The 10,781-nt window shown below is 45.0% G+C and overlaps 1 non-coding gene across 1 annotated transcript; it reads left to right on the top strand.

Annotated features, from left to right (window-relative positions):
• Nucleotides 236-307, top strand: TRNAP-AGG. Its single transcript has one exon. It is a non-coding gene; the product is annotated as a tRNA-Pro (tRNA).

The raw sequence follows: 10,781 nt of genomic DNA, 5'->3' as shown, positions 1-10,781 counted from the left end.
ACCCCATGAACTCCACTTGGCAGCCTGGGGGAGAGCTGGATGGTCACAGGGAAGATGGAACAGTCCCCACAATGGGCTGGGGAAGAGCGGAGAGTGCTGAGGGGTGAGGCCTGCTGGAGTGGAGCCGGCCTGGGCTGGGAGCCAGCCTGGACGAAAAAACTCTTCCAGGAACCACAGACTGTGGCTGCTGCTGAGGTGGCAGAGAAGGCACATCTGGAAAGGGATAACCATCAGTGGCTCGTTGGTCTAGGGGTATGATTCTCGCTTAGGGTGCGAGAGGTCCCGGGTTCAAATCCCGGACGAGCCCTGTTTTTCCTGGATTTTCCTTTTTTTCCATTCCCTTTTTCCCACCACACACACAAGCATACACTGCCTGCCTTTTCTACAGTTAGAAGCAGAGATGATGCGATGGTGAGTGAATAAACGACTCGGGACAAGCTGCCAGTCAATTTCCCCACTAGCCATGTCCTATAGATACACCATTATTCCCACTGAGGCCAAACCAAGCAGAAAGAGATTGTCATAGCTCCAGGTGCTGAACCTGAGAAGGTTATAGAGACAAAATGTTGCCTTGTGTCGGGCAGAAAGCCTCTCAGCCTCAGAGAAAGAGCAGGGGGTCAGGACTGAGGAATAGGTCTGAGTTGGAGGTCAATAAAAGGCAAACCCGCCACGCAAAATCCAAGCTATGAAATATACTGGCTTCAAAGTCCAAAAGCTAGGATCAAAGTTACAATTTGGATTCTCAGCTTTCCTCTTGGTAAAATGGGAATGATAATATTCATTTCTCAAAGTTGGGAGAATTAAATCAGAAACTGTATGTGAAAGCCCTTTGCAAACTATAATGTGCCTTACAGACAGGGATTGTTAGGAATACTACTAAAGGTAAAGAGAATCTAGAAAGGAAATTCTGACAACGTGACAGACTGAACTAACGTAGCTCTCCCTTCACCTAGTGTCCCCTAAAACACACACAGAAATATTGCATGAAGCAGAATTTAAAAATTGAAGTATGAACAGTTGCAAAATTGACTTTGAAATTTCCAGATATAAGAATTTAAAAAGGAATACAAGGGACTTCCCTGGCAATCCAGTGGTTAAGATTCTGCTTCTAATTCTGCTTCTAATCCCTGGTCAGAGAACTAAGATCCCATATACTTCACTGTGTGGCCAAAAAGTGAAAGAAAAAAAAAGGAATAGAAAACAAAGAAGGGAGAGGGGAAGAAGGAAAAGAGCTATCACAGGAGCCCATGGTTTATTTCAGACACAGATAACAGATATATTGCTTTCAGTTCTAGGCTATGTCCCCTCAGCCCAGCAGAGACAAAGAGCTGGGACTGAACCCTCTACGTTAAAGTTTAGAACATCGAAGATCTACTTTATCCATGCAGGAAGACTAAAAATGGCACACCCCAGTTCAAGGAAGCAGAGAAAAAAGGGGGAGAAATATAAGTCAGCTCTGAGAAACTGAACTCCAAGCCTGAGAAGATGCTTGTGTTGCCTCTGGGTATATCTGCACGATGCTGAATTTTCAAGCCAAGAAACTCAATATAAATTGGTTTAGGAAAATCCCTAGGAATACCACAGGACTCCCTGGGAATACTGCAAAGGAATACCACAGGAATCCCTGGGAATACCACACAGCCACAGAAAGCAGGAAAGAGCTCTCCAAGCATGTTTCATAACCCGAGGTATATCTCACTAAATAAATGGAAATCTCACTAAAAAGTGACAAGTCAAAAACACCTACTGAAAAAGAATTCTTAATAAAATATTCAAAGCTAGACAAGAAAGCAATTCCATCATAAGGAAGAATTGGCAGACACAGCAGACAGAACAATTAACACACTAAGAACGGTGCATAATAGAAAAATATGACAAGCACTGTACAAGTTTTCTTAAAAGTGTTAAAGATGAAAGACAAGAAAGTAAACAATAATGAAAATATTGCACTATGAAGAAAAGCAGCTCATTGAGGGAAAAAAAAACAAAACTTTAGGAAATGAAAGCTATACCACTAAAGACTCAATGCATTAAACAGTAGACTTGACCCAGCTGGAGAGAGAATTGATGAACCGGAAGATGAGCCTGATGAAAATAAGGGGGGAAAGGGGAAAGTAATGAGATACAAAATATGAAAGACTTCTGGGCTTCTCTGATAGCTCAGTTGGTAAAGAATCTGCCTGTAACGCAGGAGACACCGGTTTGATTCTTGGGTCAGGAAGATGCGCTGGAGAAAGGATAGGCTATCCACTCCAGTATTTCTGGGCTTCCTTGGTGGTTCAACTGGTAAAGAATCTGCCTACTATGTGGGAGACCTGGGTTTGATCCCTTAGTTGGGGAGATCTCCTGGAGAAGGGAAATACCCACTCCAGTATTCTGGCCTGGAGAATTCCATGGACTATACAGTCCATGGGGTCACAAAGAGTAGGACGCGACTGAGCAACTTTCACTTTCACTTTCAAAGACTTTCACTGAAATGCCACCAAAGGATATACTTCATAAGAAAGAGGACTGGGAAAGGGCAGTTTTCATTCCAATCCCAAAGAAAGCAATGCCAAAGAATCCTCAAACTACCATACAATTGCACTCACATCACACACTAGCAAAGTAATGCTCAAATCCTCCAAGCCAGGCTTCAACAATACGTGAACTGTGAATTTCCAGATGTTCAAGCTGGATCTAGAAAAGGCAGAGGAACCAGAGATCAAATTGCCAACATCCGCTGAATCATGGAAAAAGCAAAAGAGTCCCAGAAAAATATCTACTTCTGCTTTATTGACTATGCCAAAGTCTTTCACTGTGTGGATCACAACAAACTGTGGAAAGCTTTTAAGAGTCCCTTGGACTGCCAGGAGATCCAACCAGTCCATCCTAAAGGGAATCAGTCCTGAGTATTCATTGGAAGGACTGATGCTGAAGCTGAAACTCCAATACTTTGGCCACCTGATGCGAAGAAATGACTCTTTGGAAAAGACTCTGATGCTGGGAAAGATTGAAGGCAGGAGGAGAAGGGGACGACAGAGGATGAGATGGTTGGATGGCATCACCGAAGTGATGGATGTGAATTTGAGCAAGCTCCGGGAGTTGGTGATGGACAAGGAAGCCTGGTGTGCTGCAGTCCATGGGGTCGCAGAGTCGGACATGACTCTGCAACTGAACTAAACTGATAAATGCAATGTACTGTTATATTATACATATAAAGTTTCAGTTCGGTTCAGTTCAGTCGCTCAGTCGTGTCTGACTCTTTGCGACCCCATGAATCACAGCATGCCAGGCCATCACCAACTCCCAGAGTTCACTCAAACTTACGTCCATAGGGTCGGTGATGCCATCCAGCCATCTCATCCTCTGTTGTCCCCTTCTCCTCCTGCCCTCAATCTCTCCCAGCATCGGAGTCTTTTCTAATGAGTCAACTCTTTTCATGAGGTGGCCAAAGTACTGGAGTTTCAGCTTTAGCATCATTCCTTCCAAAGAACACCCAGGACTGATCTCCTTTAGAATGGACTGGTTGGATCTCCTTGCAGTCCAGGGGACTCTCAAGAATCTTCTCCAACACCGCAGTTCAAAAGCATCAATTCTTCAGCGCTCAGCTTTCTTCACAGTCCAACTCTCACATCCATACATGACCACTGGAAATACCATAGCCTTGATTAGACGGACCTTTGTTGGCAAAGTAATGTCTCTGCTTTTGAAAATGCTACCTAGGTTGGTCATAACTTTCCTTCCAAGGAGTAAGCGTCTTTTAATTTCATGGCTGCAATCACCATCTGCAGTGATTTTGGAGCCCCCAAAACTAAAGTCTGACACTGTTTCCACTGTTTCCCCATCTATTTCCCATGAACTGATGGGACCAGATGCCATGATCTTCGTTTTCTGAATGTTGAGCTTTAAGCCAACTTTTTCACTCTCCTCTTTCACTTTCATCAAGAAGCTTTTTAGTTCCTCTTCACTTTCTGCCATAAGGGTGGTGTTATCTGCATATGTGAGGTTATTGATATTTCTTCCGGCAATCTTGATTCCGGCTTGTGCTTCTTCCAGTCTAGTGTTTCTCATGATGTACTCTGCATAGAAGTTAAATAAGCAGGGTGACAATATACAGCCTTGACGTACTCCTTTTCCTATTTGGAACCAGTCTGTTTTTCCATGTGCAGTTCTAACTGTTGCTTCCTGACCTGCATACAGATTTCTCAAGAGCAGGTCTGGTGGTCTGGTATTCCCATCTCTTTCAGAATTTTCCACAGTTTATTGTGATCCACACAGTCAAAGGCTTTGGCATGGTCAATAAAGAAGAAATAGATGTTTTTCTGGAACTCTCTTGCTTTTTTCATGATCCAGCGGATGTTGGCAATTTGATCTCTGGTTCCTCTGCCTTTTCTAAAACCAGCTTGAACATCTGGAAGTTCATGGTTCATGTACTGCTGAAGCCTGGCTTTCAGAATTTTGAGCATTACTTTAGCATGTGAGAAAAGTGCAATTGTGCGGTAGTTTGAGTAGTCTTTGGCATTGCCTTTCTTTGGGGTTGGAATGAAAACTGACCTTTTCCAGTCCTGTGGCCACTGCTTAGTTTTCCAAATTTGCTGGCATATTGAGTGCAGCACTTTCACAGCATCATCTTTCAGGATTTGAAAGAACTCAACTGGAATTCCACCACCTCCACTAGCTTTGTTCGTAGTGATGCTTTCTAAGGCCCACTTGACTTCACATTCCAGGATGTCTGGCTCTAGGTGAGTGATCACACCACTGTGATTATCTTGGTCGTGAAGATCTTTTTTGTACAGTTTTTCTGGGTATTCTTGCCACCTCTTCTTAATATCTTCTGCTTCTGTTAGGTCCAGACCATTTCTGTCCTTTATCGAGCCCATCTTTGCATGAAATGTTCCCTTGGTATCTCTAATTTTCTTGAAGAGATCTCTAATCTTTCCCATTGTGTTGTTTTCCTCTATTTCTTTGCATTGATCAGTAAAGGAGGCTTTCTTATCTCTTCTTGCTATTCTTTGGAACTCTGCATTCAGATGCTTATATCTTTCCTTTTCTTCTTTGCTTTTTGCTTCTCTTCTTTTCACAGCTATTTGTAAGGCCTGCCCAGACAGCTGTTTTGCTTTTTTGCATTTCTTTTCCATGGGGATGGTCTTGATCCCTGTCTCCTGTACAATGTCACGAACCTCAATCCATAGTTCATCAGGCATTCTATCTATCAGATCTAGGCCCTTAAATCTATTTCTCACTTCCACTGTATAATCATAAGGGATTTGATTTAGGTCATACCTGAATGGTCTAGTGGTTTTCTCTACTTTCTTCAATTTCAGTCTGAATTTGGCAATAAGGAGTTCATGATCTGAGCCACAGTCAGCTCCTGGTCTTGTTTTTGCTGACTGTATAGAGCTTCTCCATCTTTGGCTGCAAAGAATATAATCAATCTGATTTCAGTTATATACATATAAAGTTTATATGTATATAAAGTTTCTGAAAGAGAGAGGATGAGGGAATGTAATATTCCAATAGATAATGATCCATAATTTTCCAAAAGGAAGAAAGACACAGTTCTTAAGTTGAAATTGAGCTTATAAACAGATTGTGGCGAAACTGCAGAATATTGAATAGAAAAATAAAAACCTTAAAAGCAACCAGAAAAAAAAAAAAGCCTGTTCGCCTAGAAGGACAATTATATTGGCAGTTGACTTCTTATTCACTGCAAAATATTATAGAAAATATAGAATATCTTCAAAAGGCCAAGAGAAAACTGTCAGCCTAAAAATCTATGCCCACTAAATTGCCATTTGTGTTTTGAAATAAAAGATCTTTTAACACAAAGACTGAGAATGTTTGCCACTCAGAGATGTCTGAAATGCCACCAAAGGATATACTTCATAAGAAGGAAACTGAAATAAGAAGAAAGGCATGAAATGCAAGAAGCAATGATGAGCAAAGAGACTGATAAATATGTTTGTCAATCTAAACAAGCACTGAAAGCCACTGCTGGTGGAATGTAAATTGGTCCTGCTGCTTTATAGAACAATTTGGCAATACGTTGTAAAGTTTAAGGTGCATGTATCCTATGATCCACAAATTCTACTTCTAGGTATCTACCTTAGAGAAGTGCCTACATATATGCCAAAGAGGCACACACAGCACTGTTTATCACAGCATTGCTTACGATCTGGAACACTGAAAATGTCTTAAATGCTCATTAGCAGAAGAATGGATAAATAGATTGTGGTATATTCAAACCATGAAACAGTATTCAGCAGTTAAAATTTATGAACTGGCACTATATGAAATAACATGAATGTTTGCATTTAAAAAAGAATACATTTGAATCAGTTCTAATGAGGTGGATGAAACTAGAGCTTACTATACAGAGTGAAGTAAGCCAGAAAGAAAAACACCAATACAGTATACTAACTCATTATATGAAATTTAGAAAGATGGTAACGATAACCCTGTATGTGAGACAGCAAAAGAGACACAGATGTAGTGAACAGTCTTTTGGACTCTGTGGGATAGTGTAAGGGTGGGATGATTTGGGAGAATGGCACTGAAACATGTGAATTATCATATGTGAAACGAATCTCCAGTCCAGGTTCGATGCATGAGACAGGGTGCTCGGGGCTGGTGCACTGGGATGACCCAGAGGGATGGGATGGGGAGGGAGGTGGGATGGGGGTTCAGGATGGGGAACACATGTACACTCATGGCGGATTCAAGTCAATGTATGGCAAAACTAATACAATATTGTAAAGTAAAATAAATTAATTAAATTTTAAAAAATAAACATATTTTTAAAGCACACAAACCAGTATTGTCTATTGTTTGTTGTTGTTCAGTCACTAAGTCATGTCTGACTCTTTGTGACCCCCATAAACTACAGCATGCCGGCTTTCCTGTTCTTCACTATCTCCTGGAGTTTGCTCAAACTCATTTCCATTGAGTCAGTGATGCAATCCAACCATCTCATCCTCTGTCGCCTGCTTCTCCTCTTGCTCTCAATCTTTCCCAGCATCAGGGTCTTTTCCAATGAGTCCGTTCTTCGCATCAAGTCCCAAAGTATCGGAGCTTCAGCATGAGTCCTTCCAATGAACACCCAGGACTGATCTCCTTTAGGATTGACTGGTTGGATCTCCTTGCTGTCCAAGGGACTCTCAAGAGTCTGCTCCAACACCACAGTTCAAAAGCAACAATTCTTCAGTGCTCAGCTTTCTTTATAGTCCAACTCTAACACCCATACATGACTACTGGAAAATTCATAGCTTTGACTAGATGGACCTTTGATGGCAAAGTGATATCTCTGCTTTTTAATATACTGTCTAGATTTGTCATTGGAGAAGGCAATGGCGACCCACTCCAGTACTCTTGCCTGGAAAATCCCATGGTTGGAGGAGCCTGGTAGGCTGCCATCCATAGGATCGCACAGAGTCGGACACAACTGAAAGGCTTCACTTTCACTTTTCACTTTCATGCACTGGAGAAGGAAATGGCAACCCACTCCAGTGTTCTTGCCTGGAGAATCCCAGTGATGGAGGAGCCTGGTGGGCTGCTATCTATGGGATCGCACAGAGTCAGACATGACTGCCGCAGCAGCAGATTTGTCATAGATATTCTTCCAAGGAGCAAGTGTCTTTTAATTTTGTGGCTGCAGTCACCATCTGCAGTGATTTTGGAGACCAAGAAAATGAAATCTGACACTGTTTCCACATTTCCCCCATCTATTTGCCATGAAGTGATAGGACCAGATGCCATGATCTTTGTTTTTTTGAATGTCGAGTTTTAAGCCAGCTTTTTCACTCTCCTCTTTCACCTTCATCAAGAAGCTCTTTAGTTCCTCTTGACTCTCTGCCATTAAAGTGATATCCCCTGCATACCTGAGGTTGTTGGTATTTCTCCTGTCAATCTTGACTCCAGCTTGTGATTCATCCATTTCGGCATTTTACATGATATACTCTGCATATAAGTTAAATAACCAGAGTGACAATATATTGTCCATTGTTTATAAATACATATATTTAAGTAAATATATAACAGATGGGCTATCTGAATCAAATGTGTCAAGAAATGAGCAGTTGTTAGATTTCAGTGGTGAGTGCATGGATATTTATTATGTTACTTTCTGTATTGTACTTTATGCATCTTTAAAAGATTTTCTTTTTTTTTTTAAATGAAAGGATCTAGGTATTTAGAAATAAGGGTAAATGGGGATAAATGGCTGCATCAGTCCTCAGAGAGGATGATCTGCTGGGATGGGATTAGGAGGGAGGCTGAGTCCTGGGTCCAGGGATTATGAGGATTAATTCAGATCATCCCCCTAAGCTGATCACCTGGCTGGCATTCCCAGCACTCCAAGCCCTTCAGAGATGCATCTCTGGACCACAGGCCACTTCCCCCCATACTTCCTGCCTCCTATCTCCACTCTCACATTCAACCCAGTACTGTTCTGCTCAGGGATTACCCACATTTGGGTCCCTAGAATAGATTGGTTCAGGTGTCCTCTGAATACTCCTCAAATCAAGGGTAAATGATGACCTGCACCCAGGAGCCAAGGAGAGATTAGTCCTAATACTCAGGATCAGAGCTCCCTGAGGAGAGCCTGGACCCTTGGATGTTACAGTTGACAACTGCCTTCCCAGTCCCTCCCTCTATTAGCCAAGAGGTCAGCAGTCAAGGTCTGCTAACTGACCCTGCTGGTCAGTCAGAACCAGAAGGAGCTGGGCTGGTGCAGAACAAAGAGTCTCTCTGCTTCCAGCATTAGACTCCATCATTTCTGGGAACCCTATGCCCTTCATCTTCCTGATGCCAACCCCTTCCACCATCCCTGACAAGCACTCTGCTCCCCAAGTTTTGACAAACTTAAAGTCTGCAGCAGTTCTTCTGGAAGGGGTCTGGATGGACTTGCTCAGCAGTCTTTCCCCACAGCTGGATCACATTAACCACAGGTCTGGAGTGGAGCCCTATCCCCCAGGGAGCACAAGAAACATCTTGATCTGTGCTCACCATCTCTCTGAGCACATACTGGGCTGGGAGTATGAGAGGGAGGAAGAAAGGTGAGGAAAGAAGGCAGGGTGTGGCGGGAGGGAAAGAGACAGACAGAGGCTGAGAGGCAACATTATTGTTAACAGGTAACACTGAACTCCTTGAGTGTGAGATTATATACTAAATGATAAGCAGAGTATACAGATGTGAAGTTAGGAGATTTACCTTTACTCATTCATTCTACGTGTAAGAGAATTTGTCAGATGCTAGGAGAAGGCAATGGCACCCCACTCCAGTACTCTTGCCTGGGAAATCCCATGGACACAGGAGCCTGGTGGGCTGCAGTCCATGGGGTCGCTAAGAGTCGGACACGACTGAGCAACTTCACTTTCACTCTTCACTTTCATGCACTGGAGAAGGAAATGGCAACCCACTCCAGTGTTCTTGCCTTGAGAATCCCAGGGACGGGGGAGCCTGGTGGGCTGCTGTCTATGAAGTCGCACGGTCGGACACGACTGAAGTGACTTAGCAGCCGCAGCAACAGCAGAGATATACAGAAGACCATGGTAACTTCCCAGTCTTCAAGAAAATGGGCAGACAGAAAATTGAAAATCTGACCTTGACAACCCTGAGTGACTGGCAGTGCCCTAGAGAGAAAGGAGGAGAGGGTGTGTATAATGGGGCGGGAGGGGGCGTCAGGAAGGGCTGCCTAGGGATGACTCCCTGCTGAGTGTTGAAGGGTAAGTAGGGGATGTCCAGGTGAAGAAAGGTTCTCCCCTGAAGAATATGGAGGGCTCGTGAACCTGGGAGCCTGTGGCGGTGACAAAGACAATATATGCCAAAGACCTTGTGAGTGGATGGGTGAGAGAAAGGATTGGTGTGTGTCCCTGGCTTAGGAATCTCCCAGTGCTTTTCTGGATGTCCTGGGACGCCCCAGTTCTCAAGTGTACCCATATTTTTCCTAGCTAAGACCTTCAGAGATGTGAGAACAATTGTTTCTTCAAGACCTGGCCCCTGGTAGACGTTCCTTGAATGAATGATGAAGTTAAGTGAAATAAGCCCGCGTAAGTTTCATATCTCCCATTTTTAACAGCGTAAATCAGCAGTGCCCACCCTGAACAGGCTATGCGTGCATGATGAGTGGGGGTCAGTCTCGCAGCCCACAGGGAGTAGGGCTCGGGGGAAGGCAAGCGGTGGAGAAAGGCGGCCTTCGGACACTAAGGACTGTGTAGGGCCACGGAGCCGCCCCTCCTAAGAGGGTCCCTGCTTCTGGCTTGGTGAGGGGCGCACGCACGGACAACAGAGGGATCAGGGCCCCGAGTTCACGTATCCTGGCCTCAGTTTCCCCGCTCCTGCCCTCACGCAGTTCTGAGGCTGGGGCGGGTGGCCGGGTTCCGCGCCGACTGCAGAGCTGGGGGGCGCGCCCTGCGCCGTAGGGAGCCAGGGGAGTGGAAAAGCATCCGCGTGTTTGCAGGAAACAAGCCGGGAGGATCCGTCCATCCTTTTGGTTTTCCTGCCTCATCACCGAGCTAGACAGGATCCTGGCACACGGAGCAGAGGGGGTCTCCTCGCGCAGCCGACTCCTGGCTGCTCGCACTCTCCGCGCGGGTCTCCTCCCATCTCCCGCTCGCTCGGCCTCGGGGAACTCGGGAGCTGCGGCGGCCGACCGGCTTCCGGGCGGGCGGCGGCGGGGGCGGTGTCAGGTGGCCCGGCAAGGCCCCGCCCCCTCGGCCGGCCCGCCCTCCCTCCCCTGCGCACCCGGCTCCGGTACCCGGCCTCGCGGCGGCGGCGGAGGCGGCGGCGGCGGCGGCCGGCAG

The sequence above is a fragment of the Capra hircus genome, chromosome 4, assembly GCF_001704415.2.
Source record: "Capra hircus breed San Clemente chromosome 4, ASM170441v1, whole genome shotgun sequence".
Lineage (NCBI taxonomy): Eukaryota > Metazoa > Chordata > Mammalia > Artiodactyla > Bovidae > Capra > Capra hircus.
This window is presented reverse-complemented; position numbering and strand designations above follow the sequence as displayed.